Source organism: Myodes glareolus, chromosome X (assembly GCF_982192425.1).
Source record: "Myodes glareolus chromosome X, mMyoGla1.1, whole genome shotgun sequence".
NCBI lineage: Eukaryota > Metazoa > Chordata > Mammalia > Rodentia > Cricetidae > Myodes > Myodes glareolus.
In genome coordinates this window covers 132,237,413-132,252,300 of record NC_142053.1, presented here as the reverse complement: position 1 = coordinate 132,252,300, position 14,888 = coordinate 132,237,413, and the positions used below count along the sequence as shown (strand labels likewise).

The window sequence follows — 14,888 nt, the reverse complement described above, 5'->3', positions numbered from 1 at the left end:
ATAATCCCAGCACTTGGATGAGGCAGGTGGATTGCAACTAGTTTGAGGTCTCATCTTAAAACTAAGCTCTATGTGAAGGCTCAGATAAGTAATTCCAGGGTTTGGAAATCTGGGCAAGTTAAGAGTAAAAAACGACAATACAAAACTAGCGTCTGGAGAGAGAATTCAGCAGTTAAGTGCAGCACTCTGCCAGAGGACACTGCTGGATCCCCAGCACTCACACAGTTCCTCACAATTTTCCGTAACTCCAGTTCCAAGGGACCATACACCCTCCTCTGGCCTCCCAGGGCAACACCAGGGCTGCAGGTGGTGCACAGACATACGTGCAAGCAAAACACTCATCCACATAAAATTAAAATTAAAAATGGCCTGTGAATCTTATACCTGCTAGGTGGGGAGTACCACACTGCCAGGTACCTCTTACACCCCTATTAAACTGGGTGAGCTATTCCCTGAAATGAAATATGTCATTCAATTTAATAAGCATAAGTTGGGAAGATGGCTATAGGAGATGTCTCAGCAGTTAAAAGCACTTGCTGCTCTTGCAGAGGACCCAGGTTTGGTTTCCAGCACCCACAAAATGGCTCACAAGCAACTGTAACTCCAGTTCTAGGCGATTTGGTGCCCTTTTCGGCTTACAGTATACATACATACATGTAGGCAAAAGCACTCGTATGCATAAGGTAAAAATACATGTCTTTAAAAATAAAAATATTTTTAAGGAAATTAAACACTTAGAAGATAATGTACGTTTAAGTTGGGAACATTCTAAGACAAGTAGGTAACGTGATTCACCCAAGGCCATACAGTTTAGCATAGAGCTGGGACAGGTAATCTGGTCAAAGATTGTCTGGCCTCTTTCCTTCTAAGGTAGAGGCTAGAGGATCCTAAACTCAAGGTCATCTTTGACTGCCTGTGAAGTTCATGGCCAGCCAGGGACACATGAACCCTTTCTTAAAAATAAAACAAAATAAATTAGGTATACAGGCTATCCCAGAGGAATTCTGGTAAGAATCTGGTGACGATGGTGTACCAGAAACCAGAAGCCTTGAACCAGACCAGTAACTCATTGCAATGAACATTTGCTAGTAAAGCTGATAGGACAAAAGGGTGTATATACTATGTGACACACTGTGGCTCCCAGTGCTACCAGGACACATGAAGAGATGTTGGAGATGTTGGAGAGGCAGGAGAGCAGGAGCAAAGAGGTATTTTTGTTGGTGGGGGGTGGTTTGGTTTTTTGAGACAGGATTTCTCTGTAGCTTTGGAACCTGTCCTGGAACTAGCGCTTGTAGACCAGGCTGGCCTCAAACTCAGATCTGCCTGCTTCTGCCTCCCAAGTGCTGGGATTAAAGGTGTGTGCCACCACCGCCCGGCTGGTTTGGTTTGTTCTTAATTGTGTTGATTTGCTTGCTTGCTTGCTTGCTTGCTTGCTTGCTTACTGTGTTTTATTTTCTTTGGTTGGGCGGTGCTGCAGGGTGAGGGGAGGAAATGGGGGGCTGGGAGTGAGTGGAATGGGGTGCATGATGTGAAACTCTCAAAGAATTAAGAAGTTAAAAATAATTTACTGATATAAAATCATGAACATATATAAATTAAAAATTCTTCAGTATACATACAATCTTATTATTCATCAGAAAACAAAAGCAAATTTTCACACTAACAAGATATTTATTTATTGTTTTTGTTTTTTCAAGATAAGGCTTCTTCCTGTATCCCTGCCTGTCCTGGAACTTGCTCTGTAAATCAGACTGACCTCGAACTCAGAGATCTGCCTACCATCTGCCTCCCAAGTGCTGGGATTAAAGGTGCTCACCAGTACTGCCTGATTAACAAGATATTTACTTTTTCATAAAGAATTAAATCTTGGAACAAGAAAGACGGCAGTTAGTAAATCATCTGCCTTGCAAATGTGAAGACCTGAGTTCAAATCCTCAAACCCAGGTAAAAAGCCAGATACTGTAGCCTGCACATGTAATTGCAACACTGTCAAGACGGAGGGGGAAAGACAAGAGGGCCCCTGGTGCTCACTGGTCAGCCTAGCCTACTTTGTGAAGTTCCAGGTTAGTAAGATGCCAGGTCTCAAACAAAAGGTGGGAGGTGACATTAGAGATTATTCTCACCTCCACACACATTCAGAAGAAAAGAAGAAATCTTGGCTGCATATTTGAAACTGTACAAGTATATCTTGATTTTATTATCAATGCTGAGCATGCCACTTCAAATAAATATGTAGTGCAAAATGAGAGAATTATATTTAAGCCTGGGCTAGCAAGATGGCTCAACAGGCAAGGGTGCTTGATGCCAAACCTGATGCTGAGTTCAATTGGGGGGGCACACATAATGAAAGGAGAAAACTGACTCCTGCAGGTTGTTCTCTGACACACACACATGCACACACACTAATTGTAATTTTTTTTTTAAAAAGTGTGTTTACGGCTATTTTAGAAGTTGTTAGAAATTCTGTTCTAATCCTAAACAAAATTTAATGGCTTTAAAAAATGAAGTTAGCACTTCAAATAGTAATTTAAATTTTATTTTACCATTCTATGTGTATGAGTGTCTGCACATAGGTCTGTGAGCCATATGCATGCCTAGTGCCCACACAAACTGGAAGAGGGTGTCAGATATTCTGGAAGTGGACTAACTTACTGGTTGTAAGCCATGGTTGCTAGACACTGAACCGAGTCCTCTAGAAGGGCAGCCGGTGCTCTTAACCTCGGAGCTATCTCTCCAACCTCACTCAAACACTATTTTTTTTAAAACAGGGTCCGTCTACATAGCCTCAGCTATTCTGGAACTCACTCGGTAGACCAGGCTGGCCTTGAACTCAGAGACCCATCTGCCTCTACCTCCCGAGTGTTGGAATTAAAGGCATGCACCACCATGCCTAAGAACCGTAATTTTATTTTATTTATTTTAGTGTTTTGAGACAGTGTTTCTCTGTAGCTTTGGAGCTTGTTCTGGAACTCGCTCTATAGATCAGGCTGACCTCGAACTCAGAGATTCACCTGTCTCTGCCTCCTGAGTATTGGGATTAAAGGCGTGTGCCACCACCACCCGGCTGACAACCATAATTTTTTTTAAGTCAAAATTCTAATACAATATAATAATGGGGATTAAACTCAGCCTAATTCATGAGAGGCAGACACTCCACCACTGAGCTATAACACCACCTTTTTTTCCTTTTAAAATTTTGCTCACACATGACTATAATTAATTCCGATTACTTGTTTACCCACACCCTCTCTTATCTGTCTCCCATCTCTTTTTGTTAATTTTTCAAGACAGGGTTTCTCTGTAATTTTGGAGCGTATCCTGACACTCACTCTGTAGACCAGGCTGGCCTCTTAACTCAGAGACCCACCTGCCTCTGCCTCCCAAGTGCCACCACACGCACAGCTTCATATTCAGTCTTAACTCACAGTTTAAGAAGGTCTACTTTAGCTGGATGGAGGCAAAGGCAAGTGGCTCTCTGTGAGTTCAAGTCCAGCCTGGTCTACAATGTGAGTTCCAGGGTAGCTAGGACTGTCACACAGAAATCCTGTCTCAAAAACAAAAACAAAAAATATAGAGCTATGGGGAGGAGGTGGAAATTTAATAAAAAAAAAAACACTTTGAAAAAATATGGAGCTGGAGAGGTGGCTCAGTGGTTAAAAGCACTGGGTGCTCTTCCAGAGGACCGGGGTTCATTTCCCAGCAACCTCATGCTAGTTCATAACTGCCTGTAACTCCAGTTTTAGGGGATCTGACACCTTCACACAGACATACATGCAGGCAAAACACCAATGCACATGAAATAAAAATAAATTTTTTCAAAGGTCTACTTTAGTTCATAATGCCTGAACAAAGTCTATTCATACTCATCTTACCAATAAAAACGTGAGGTTTGCACCTGTTAAGTATCTTGCCCAACCACCCTGAGTTCAACGAGTGGGTTCTGAACGGAGTGACTGCCCCCAGCCCTGCAAATCAGCTTTGTTTGTATTAGTAGAGATGTCTTCCCTTGGAACCCCACACATGAGCGATATGGAGGTACAGAAACTAAACACAGTTGGTACCTAACTCTTCAAAGAGCCAACTCCCTGTCGTTGGTGCCACTGAGTGCAGCCAGGTATGGCAACTGACACCTGTGATCCCAGAACTCAACAAGCTGGAAGCAGTAGTGCCTTCATGCATTCGAGGCCAGCTGCGGTTACACAGGGAACGCAAGCCCAGCCTTGAGGTATATAGAGATCTTATCTCAAAAAAATCACCATCACTCATATTCCTTTCAGAGAGTGTCCAGAATGGCTACAGCCTTATAAAAGCCACATGTATGCCTGACCCCAAAAGCAGCTCAGCCCTCAGCTCTCACACCTTGCAGGCACCCCTAAGAGGAACTGCTGTTATGTAGGTTCCTGGCCTTACGTTGATAAGAGATCCCAGGTTCACCCCCTCCTAGGGGTGAGTGCAGGAAGCACAGGCCAGTTCTGAGACTCTATAGACCTGACCTCTTGTTCGTGTGTGTGTGTGTGTGTGTGTGTGCATGCGCACACACACACACACACACACAAACCCTCTCTCCCTCTTCCCTCCTCCCCTCCCTCCATTTTTCCATCTCCCTCTTTCCCTCCCTCCCCTACTTCACCCCCCTTCTCCCGACTCCCCCCCCCATCACCTTTCTTCTGCTCTCCTTCCCTTCCTCTTGCCCTCTCTTCCTCCCTGGTCTCACTTGCTATGTAGTTCAAGCTTCCATCTAGTTGTTTTGTTTTTCTCGATTTTTCTGACACAGGATCTCACTCTGTAAGTAACCCAGGTTGTCTTTCTTCTCAGTATGTATCCAGACTGACTTTGAACTCGTGGCAATCCTGCTTCAGCCTCGAAGGTGCTGGGACTTCAGGCATGGACTTCACACCCTTTCTAATGATCCACAGGGAATCCATTCTGATTCTGGATACAAGCACCGTCCTCTACATTAGCCCGGTTAGGAATCTCGGACCACACACAGCAAGGAGCCCCTGTACCACCCACCCCTGAAGGTGATGCCTGTCCTGACCTTCTATGTGAGCCTCAATCTCTCTGTGGGTCCTATGTGGACCTCAGGCAGGAACATCACTGGCATACCACTGGTTACTTCCCTGTCCTCCATAAGACACCTTAAATAATAAACTCATTTTTGACTTCCACAGATCTGACTTTTCTGTATAGAAATTTCCATCCTTAACTCCTTCAGGAAATCTGATCGTGTGTAGAAGCTCTTGGTTTTATTGTCAGCAATAAGCCCTGACCACTACCTGGTACAACAATCCTATTAAATATCACGTCTTACCCTGCGGTATCAGCAAGAACCCCCGATCCACCTTGTAACACAGACTTTTGTTTGGAACTTGTTGAGAAAGTTCTTTCTTAGCTGGGCATGGGTATGCTTGACTGTAATCCCAGTACTCGAGTAGCAGAGGCAGGCAGGGATACAGGGCTAGCCTGGTCTAGGCCAGGTAGGGCTACCCTACCTCAAAACAAAAAGGTGGGGGCCTGAAAAGATGGCTCAACAGTCCAGAACACTGGCTGCTCTTTCAGAAGACCCAGATTTGATTCCCAGCACTCACAAGCACCTTTTCCTCCATTTCCAGGGGATTTGAAGCCCACTTCTGGCCTCCTTTGGCACCGGGCATGCAAATAGTGTGCATGCAGGTAGACAAACCACAATACACATAAAATTAATTAATTGATTGCAAAAAGCCAGACTAGTCTAAACAGCAAGATCCTATGAGAAGTAATAGCATGGACACCTGTAGTTTACTTTCTACCTTGAATCCTGCCAATCTTATTTATGAAACTATGGACCTATGGCTTCACCTGGCAGAAGACCTCCTGATTGAGTTCTCTGGAGCTAAACTGGCCATGGCATTATCCTGAAAGCCCTGCCTTAATCTGCATGGAGCCCTACCTTTTGTTTTGTTTTGTTTTTTGTTTTTGAGACAGGGCTTCTCTGTGTAGCCCTGGCTGTTCTGGTACATTCTGTAGACCAGACTGACTGTTCAAGTTCTCTTGAACTACAGATTTACCTGCCTCTGTCTCCCAAGTGCTGGATTAAAGGTGCGAACTACCACTGCCCTAGGGGTCCACTGTCTTGAACCAACAGAAGACGCATGAACCCAAATCTTGGAAGTAACCGCAGTCCAAACTCTGCAAAGAACTATGACTCCCACCAGGTACCTCCACACCCTGAGCTGGTACAGAAAGCTTTTGCCATTAAATTCAATAGGAATCTTCTGTCTACCTTTTTAGAGGAACCTAAGGAGTGAATCACTATAAAAAATGCCTATCCTGTAGGGGAACATGTGGTGGTCTCGTTAAATAATCCATATTCCAGTGTGGGCATGATGGTACACAATTGAAATTCAAACTGTTTGGCTGCTGGGTTTTGTTGTTATTGTTTATATTGCCAGGGATGCAATCTGGGGTTTCACATGTGCTAGGCAAAATGCTCTACCAAGTAACTACATCTCCAGCTACAGAATATCTTTGCTCTTCTTTCCTTCCTTCCTTTCTTCTCATATATGCTAGGTAATTATATGCTAAGCTACATCCCTAGTACATGTCCTAGCTACTCAGGAGGCCAAGAGTTTAAAACTAGTCTGGACAACATGCTGACTTCACTTCTTTAAAAAAAAAAAAAGTTTGCCGGCCAGTGGTAGCACACACCTTTAATCCTAGCACTTGGTGGGTGGATCTCTGAGTTCGAGGCCAGCCTGGTCTACAGAGTGAGTTCCAGGACAGCCAGGGCTGTTATACAGAGAAACCCTGCCTCGAAAAACAAAACAAAAAACAAAAAATGCTCAGTTGGTAAAGTGTTACCTTCCAAACACCAGGACCTTCGTTTGATTCCCAGAACCTGGTACAACAAGTCATTGTGAGGGAGTATACTTATAATCCCAATACAGATGGAGACTGGACACAAGCAAACCCCTAGCACTTCCTGGCAAACCCGCTTAGCCTATCTGGGGCATTCCCAGCCGGTGAGAAACTCTATCAAAATCATAAACCTGCACTCTGCCTGGGGACCACCACCTGGGCTTTACACACACACACATTCACCACTACACACAGCAACACACGCATACAAACACATACATGCCAAACAAAAGAGTTCCATAACTCACAATCTGAATTGCCATAAGCATCTGTCTGGAACCTGTCTTAGAATCTTTAGTTTAACACATACAGGATTTCATGAGCCCTATTATCTCCCATTAGCTTCACTGCTGTACAGAAACACCTGGATTTTTTCCTAATTACTGTTTGACACACCTATGGAATATTTTTACACTAGCCTGTCCCTGTGGGATGTAAGAAATACCCATGTTGCAAACTATTTTATGCTGGGAAAAAAGATTTTTAAATGCAGGCGCTGTAAAGGAAGAACACTGTCTTGAGGCACTGTGGATGATCCCTGAAGGCAAATACTGCAGGTCAGTGAGCAGTAGTGTGTTTTTAGCAGATCCCCCTGTGTGTGGAGAGGCGGAAAATGGGGAAAGGTATTAATAGAAACATTCCCAAATTTTACTTTCCAAAGAAGGAGACAAGAGGACCGTCTATCTGTCAAAGAGCATTGAACTGTAACCCTCTGGGTTAATGTTGTCATATGTGACACCTGGCCTATTATGCTGTAATCCTCTGGCCTGAATAACTGCAGAAAGCCTTAACTCTTCAGGCCTTAAAAGGAATATTCTTAAATCTGTACAGAAATCAGAGCCTTCACATCCTCCCCTCTCCCTTGACAATGGCTCCAACTCCTTAGTTGGAAAACCTGCCTTCCCAGCTAATATAGTCATTCTCCTGACTCCAGACAGCAGACACTAACTTGAACCCACAGAGGACTTCTTACCTTTGCAGTAGAACTCCTGTGCACTTGTCCAGCACGTGTGAGTCTCTGGATTCCATCCCCAGCACTGCATCAAAGAAAGCAAGTGTGAATGTCTGGGATTTTAAGCTAATAGAATTATTTTCAAGATTTATTTTTAATTCTGTGCAAGAGTCATCTACAACTTCTAGGTCTAGGCCACAAAAGCTTTTCATGCAAGCCTCTGCTCTGTTTCCCCATCTACCACTAATGAGAACTCCAAGTACATAGAGGAAACTAGGCCATAAAATGGTATTTCTCTAGGTCCATGAATGAGTGGCAGTAAACATTCTGATGGTATTTTATATGAGGAAGAATTAAACACATACTTGTTAAGCCCTTGAGTTTCTCACAACAACTAGCATAACATAATATTTAGGTCGGTTAATAACAATCCCTCGATCTGAAACTGTATGAATACCTCGTTTTTTTTGTTTTATTTTGTTTTTTAAGAACAGGCTAGCCTTGATCTTACTATGTAGTCAAGGAGGACCTTAAACTTCCGAACCTTCTGCCTCCACCTCCCAAGTGCTGGAATTACAGATGTATAAAGCTAGGACTCCGTGCATGCTAGGCAAGCCCTCTACCAACTGAGATACATCTTCCATCCCAGCCCTCAATGTATACCACTCTTAATGTCTCTGAACACAAGCATGGTAGCTGTACAGAAAGCACCTAGGTGACCTGGAAATTGATCACGTGACTTCTCATCCTAGGGCTAGAGAGATGGCTCAGGCAGTCAAGTACTTGTAGTGAAAGCATGAGGATTGGTGTTCGATCCCCAGAACCCATGCTTGCGATTGTTTGTATTTTTTTTTAAAGCCAGGGATTATGGAGACGGCTCAGCAGGTAAGGGTGCCAGCCACAAATCCTTGAGGATTTTGAGTTCAATTCCTGAGACCCACATGGCAGACTTTCTCCTACCAACTCGCACAAGTTGTCCTCTGACTCCACAAGCACGATGTGGCACTCTCGTGCTTGCACAAATGCACACATATCCATAAACAAAATGAATAAAATGCAATTTTCAAAAGCCAAGTGCAGCATGTACCTGCAATTTCAGCACCAAGGGGACAGGAACAGGATTCTCAGGGCCTGCTGGCCAGCCAAGTCACAAAGCTCAAGTGAGACTGCCTCACTGGGTGGTGGCAGCACATTCACTGGTGGCACATGCCTTTAATCCCAACACTCGGGAAATGGATGTGGGCTGATCTCTGAGTTTGAGGCCAGCCTGGTCTACATAAGAGAGACCCTGTCTTAAATGCCTCCCCCATCAATAAAAGCAACTCTGTTTCAAAAAATAAGATGGAGGGGGCTGGAGAGATAGCTTCATGGTTTAAGAGGATTTGCTGCCCAACTGTAAGGGCCTGGGTTCAGATACAAGCACTCATGTGATAAGCTGGGTCTGATCTAATGAATGCCTGTAAGCTGAGTGCTGGCATGAGGTTGAAGGAAGAATGATTCCTGGAACTTGCTGGCTGCTAGCTTAGGTTAAAAAAAAAAAAAAATGAGTTCCAGATTCAGGGAAACTCTCGTCTAAAAGGAATAAGGTAGATAGAAAGTAACATATATAATACCTGACAACCTCCTCTGGTCTCCACACTTGTGCAAAGATGCATGCATTTGCACACATGTGTGCAGATAGCACACAGACAAACCACACTCATGGACACACACAGAGACAAATAAGAAAGCAGTTTGAAGTTTGAAAACAGTAAGGTGGAAAGTGAAGAAGATGCTCAAAGTTGCCCTCAGGACTCCATGTGCACACACAAACACAGGCATACACACATCAACACAGAGAGAGAGAGAGAGACAGAGACACACAGAGAGATATCTCATCTTGAACTCTCATAGGAACCTATAATCTAGAACTTTCTAGAAACCATTGTCTTGTTCTGCATATAAACCTATTTGATTCATTAAAACAGCAATACTACAAGAGTCCCTATCCTTGTACTTCCCAGTAGCATTTGTTTGGTTCAATAAAGAATAGCTGAATTAGCCAGGCGTGGCATCACATGTCTTTAATTCCAACACTCAAGAGGCAGAGAGGGGTGGGTGGATCTCTGTGACTTTGAGGCCAGTCTGGTCTACAGATCAAGTTCCAGGACAGCCAGAACTGTTACACACAGAAACCCTGCCTCAAAAAAACAAAAATAAATAAATAAGAATAGCAGAATTGATGTGGCCCTGTGTCACAAAAGGATTACCTGTCCTCAAGGAGAACTGGAACTCTTGCTAATTTAGTTATGGCTACCATTGCTACGATGAAACACTGTGACCAATAGCAACTTGGGGATGAGAGGATTTATTTCTCTCATAGGTCCATCAACAGCAGTGCGGAACCTGGAGGCAGGAGCTGATGCAGAGATCATGGAGGGGTGCTGCTTACTGGCCTGCTCCTCATAGCTTGCTCAGCCTGCTTATAGAATCCCTGACCACCTGCCCAGGTGGTACCACGCACAATGGCTGAACCCTCTCCACCAATCACTAATTAAGATAATACCCTACAGGCTTGTCTACAACCTGATCTTAATGGAGGCAACTCAACTGAGGCTCCGTCCTCTCGGATGACTTTAGTTTATGCCAAGTTGATATAAAACTAGCCAGCACAATTGATCCCTTGTCAACTTGACACAAACACATCACCATTAAGCCACAACCTTTTCTTTCTCATTCATCTCCAATATCTCACATTAAAAATATAAATAGCAGGCCATAGTGCTGCATGCCTTTAATCCCAGCACCCAGGAAGTAGAAAGAGGCCTGTGAGTTTGAGGCTGACCTGGTCTATAAGCAAGTTCCAGGACAGCCAAGACTGTTACACAGAAAAACCCTGTCTCAAAAACCCAAAAGAATATATACATATACACACATATATATGTATATGTATAATATACATGTATATTCTTATATATGTTTATATTATATATATATATTTAGTTTGAATTTGTAAAGATCATGGAGTTTCATCATGGAGCTTCTATATCAGGATATAGATTTATATCCTTTTAAAACTCCATGTTCTTTACAAATTCAAACACGCCGGGCGGTGGTGGCACATGCCTTTAATCCCAGCACTTGGGAGGCAGAGGCAGGTGGATCTCTGTGAGTTCGAGGACAGCCTGATCTACAAAAGCTAGTTCCAGGACAGTCTCCAAAACTACAGAGATACCCTGTCTTGAAAAAACCAAAACCAACCAACCAAACAAACAAATACATTCAAACACTTTAAAAGTTCAGTGTCTTTAAAATAGCCAATCTCTCTTAAAAATCTAAAATCTTTTAAAATTCAAAGACTCGACTGTGAACTCTTGTAAAATCAAAAAATAAATTAAATACTTTCTTAATTCAAGGGGGAAGAACCAGGGCATGGCCACAATGGAATCAAAGCAAAACCAAACTCCAAAAGTGTAACTAACTCAGTGTCCAGTGCCTGCAATTCACTCACGCTCTTCTGGGTTCCTCCAAGGAGCTTGGGTCACTCCTCCAGCTCTGCCTTCTGCAGCACGCAGCGCTTGTCTTCTAGGCTCCAGCTGACTTCACTCCACTGCTGCTGCTTTGCTTAGTGGTCCTCCCATCTCCAAAATGCTGGGTCCCTTGCTGCAACTGGGCTGCACTTTCACCAATAGCCTCTCCTGGGCTCTCTTCATGGCGTCAAGCCTCAACTTCTCTGCATGATCCCTTCAGTCCTGGGTGCACCTGCCACTGAGGTTGCACCTTCAATGGCCTCTCCTGGCCTCTCACAGTGCCAAGCCATGGCTGCTTTCCACGACCCCTTCATGCCTTCAAAACCAGGACTACTTGGGTGATGCTTACACTACCCCCTTCAACTGTTAGCGCAAGGTACAACCTTGACCACCTCTGGAACACAGCCTCTGTGTGCTGACTCTGAAGAACACTTCCCACACCATGAATTTCTCAGCTCCAGATGACCACCCTTGAGTATCCCTGCAAAGCCAAGGTCTCACTTTAATAGTTCTGGTATCTTGTTAGACACAGCTGATTCTTCAGCCCCAGCTAACTGGGACCATAGAATCTTAATTCAAAATAACAAATGGCCCCAATAAAGTCTTTAAACTTTCCTCTGAACAGTCAGGGCTACACGGAGTAACCATGTCTCAAAAACAACAGCAACAACAGAACTTCTCGCTGAAACTTTACAAGCTTGCCTCCATCTTCTGCATTGCCTGCAACACAACATTCTTATCTTCCAAGCTCCTACAGAACAGCTCAACAAGCACCGAACAGTCAATGGCTTTTCTTGTCCCAAGTTTCATAGTTCTACAGTCCTCCCCAAAACAACATGGTCAGGTTTGTCACAACAATATATCATTCCTGGTACCAATTTCTGTCCAAGTTATAATTACCATTGTTGTGATGAAACACCATGACCAAAAGCAACTTGGGGAGGAGTTTCACATTTCAAATAAACTTGGGTTTATTTCACATTTTGCTCACAGTTCTCGAAAATAGTTCATCAACAGCAGTGAGGGCAGGAACTCAAGCAGGGCAGGAACCTGGAGGCAGGAGGTGATGCAGAGGCCATGGAGGAGTGCTGCTTACCGGCTTGCTCCTTGTGACTTGCTTAGTCTGCTTTCTTATAGAACCCAGGACCACCTGTCCAGGGGTGGCACCACCCACATTGGACAGGCCCTTCACATCAATCACTAATTAAGAAAATGCCTTAGGCCAGCTAGAAAAACAGATCTGTGTCTAGGTCAACAGGGCTCAGAGAGGCTTCATCAAGCAGTGGATAGAAGCAAATGCAGACTCACAGCCAAACATTAGGCAGAGCTCAGGTAACCCCGCAGAAGAGGGGAAGGAAGGATTGTAGGAGACAGAGGGGTCAAGGACACCAGGAGAACACAACCCACAGAATCAACTAAGCAGGGCTTAAAAGGGCTGACAGTGACTGGAGCAATAATCAGGGCACCTGCATGGGACTGTGCTAAGCACTCTACATATAGGTAACAGTTGTGTAGCTTGGTGGTCTTGTGGGACTCCTAACAGCAGGAGCAGGGGCTGTCTCTGACTCTTTTGCCTGCTCTTGGGACCCTTTTCCTCCTACTGGTTACCTTACCCAGCCTTGATATGAGGGTTTGTGCCTAGTCTTTTGTTGATTTTGGTTTTGGTTTTTTTCAGACAGGGTAACCTGTCTCTGTGTGACCATTTTAACAGGCCTGTAGACCAGTCTGGCCTCGAATTCACACAGCTCCAACTGCCTCTGCCTCTCAAGTGCTGAGATTAAAGATGTGTGCTGCCACACCCAGCTGATGGAGGCATTTTCTTAATTGAGGTTCCCACCTCTCACATGACTTTAGCTTGTGTCAAGTTGACATAAAACCATTCAGCATGCTGTATGGTGGTGGGAATCCCCAGTCATAAAATTATTTTTGTTGTTACTTCATAACTGTAATTTTGCTATAGTTATGAATTGTAATGTAAATATTTTTGGAGATAGAGGGATCAAAGGGATCGTGCCCCACATGTTGAGAATAAGTATTTTAAATGGTTGTTGAGATAGAGAGATGTCTCAGTGCTTGAATCCTAGCACTCATATCAAATGGCTCATACATACTTGTAACTTCAGCTCCTGGAGAGTCCAGTGCCCCTTTCTGTCCTCCTTAGGCACTGGCACAAACACAGGCAAAATAAATAAAATATGCTGGGCATGATGACATATGCTTTTAGTCCCAGCACTAGGGAGGCAGAGGCAGGCAAATCTCTGAGTTCAAGGTCAGTCTGATCTACTGAGCGGGTTCCAGGACAGCCAGGACTGTTACACAGAAAAACCCTGTCTTGAAAAACCAAGAAAAAATGATTACCTGTGACTGCAAAGCCTTTATTTGCTCTGGCCTTTTATAAAATTTACTGACCCCTTTTGTACAGAAACCTCTTATGATTCTACAAGAAATGAGAATTCACTGTTTGTAAGAATCTTTACTATATTGCTTTGAAGGTATCACACCCCCAGAATGTTCTTCATTATGTATCATTATATATTTTCTTTAGTCTGTGTACATTTAGACCCATAGCCCTTAAGGCAATGGAGGAGGCTGTAACTGGCATTTGCAAATGGATCTAGCTACTGGGTTACAGTACTGTCAATGTATTTGTAGTCAGTGATGCAGAACTCCAGGCTTGTTTCCAGCTTCAGTGTATAGCCCAGTAGGAAATGGGAGGGGGAGATTAAGAAGGGGAGATCAGGAGGATAAATTGGCCTCCTGTGGGAGTGATAGTTAGACACAGGGTGGGTGTCCCAAAGAGTCACAGGGACAATTTTCCCTCCCTAGTCCATTATATGCTATTAGTTTGATTACTCAGCAGAGGGAGCAGGTAGGTTGAGCTGCTATCCAGGAGAAACGTCCCTCCAAAGTCTATTCTGGCCTTGGTACTAGCATCATAATTTTGCAGATAAGGAAACTGAGGACAGCGCTGTGACTTGACCGAGATCGCAGGTCTAAGTCCCTCTGTGTGTTGTCTGCAAAGCGAACTACAATGCGAACTACATCACAGAATTGTGGCTTTCTGCAATGTGTGCCACTTAGCGAGTCCTTCTGCGCCCCTACCCATTTTCGCAGAATGTTAATAGCTAGCATTTGGAGATACTTTTTGCGTACCATGGTAGTGACTATTAACTCAGAAACTTCTCAACACTTATCATCACTGTCATTTTGGCTGCCAGCAGCCACAGGCCTTATTAGTCCATAGCCATAGCCTTTATCTCGGACTAATCACCTGACTACTCTAGCTACGTCATCGCCATTCGCAGTGCAGGAGTCCCCGAGATGTCCCTTCTGAACGTCCTCCTTCTTTGATTTGCTCTCGAATCAGTGCAAAGCACAACCGATGCCAGTCCGTAGGGCTCCTAAAACGACAGGCCTGGAACTGAGAATGGCATAGCAATCAGAACAATGGCGGCGGGGGGTGGGGGGGGGAACAGCGCTAGGGGCAGATCCGGGTCTCGAACCAGTGAGTCACGCTTTGCGCAGGCGCA

At 44.2% G+C, this 14,888-nt stretch overlaps 1 long non-coding RNA gene across 10 annotated transcripts in view; it reads right to left on the bottom strand.

Annotated features, from left to right (window-relative positions):
• LOC125417818 (uncharacterized) overlaps nucleotides 1-14,888 on the bottom strand; it is a 96,227-nt gene that overhangs the window by 80,510 nt on the left and 829 nt on the right. For 7 of the 10 annotated variants that reach the window (XR_015737016.1, XR_015737018.1, XR_015737019.1 and 4 more), the window contains exons 2-3: nucleotides 14,630-14,779; nucleotides 7,871-7,934 (exon numbers count right to left, since the gene is read on the bottom strand). This is a non-coding gene — a long non-coding RNA (uncharacterized LOC125417818). Of the gene's footprint in view, nucleotides 1-7,870; nucleotides 7,935-11,339; nucleotides 14,780-14,888 lie in introns of all 10 variants that reach the window. The other 3 variants (XR_015737023.1, XR_015737022.1, XR_015000198.2) reach the window with 2 other exon arrangements.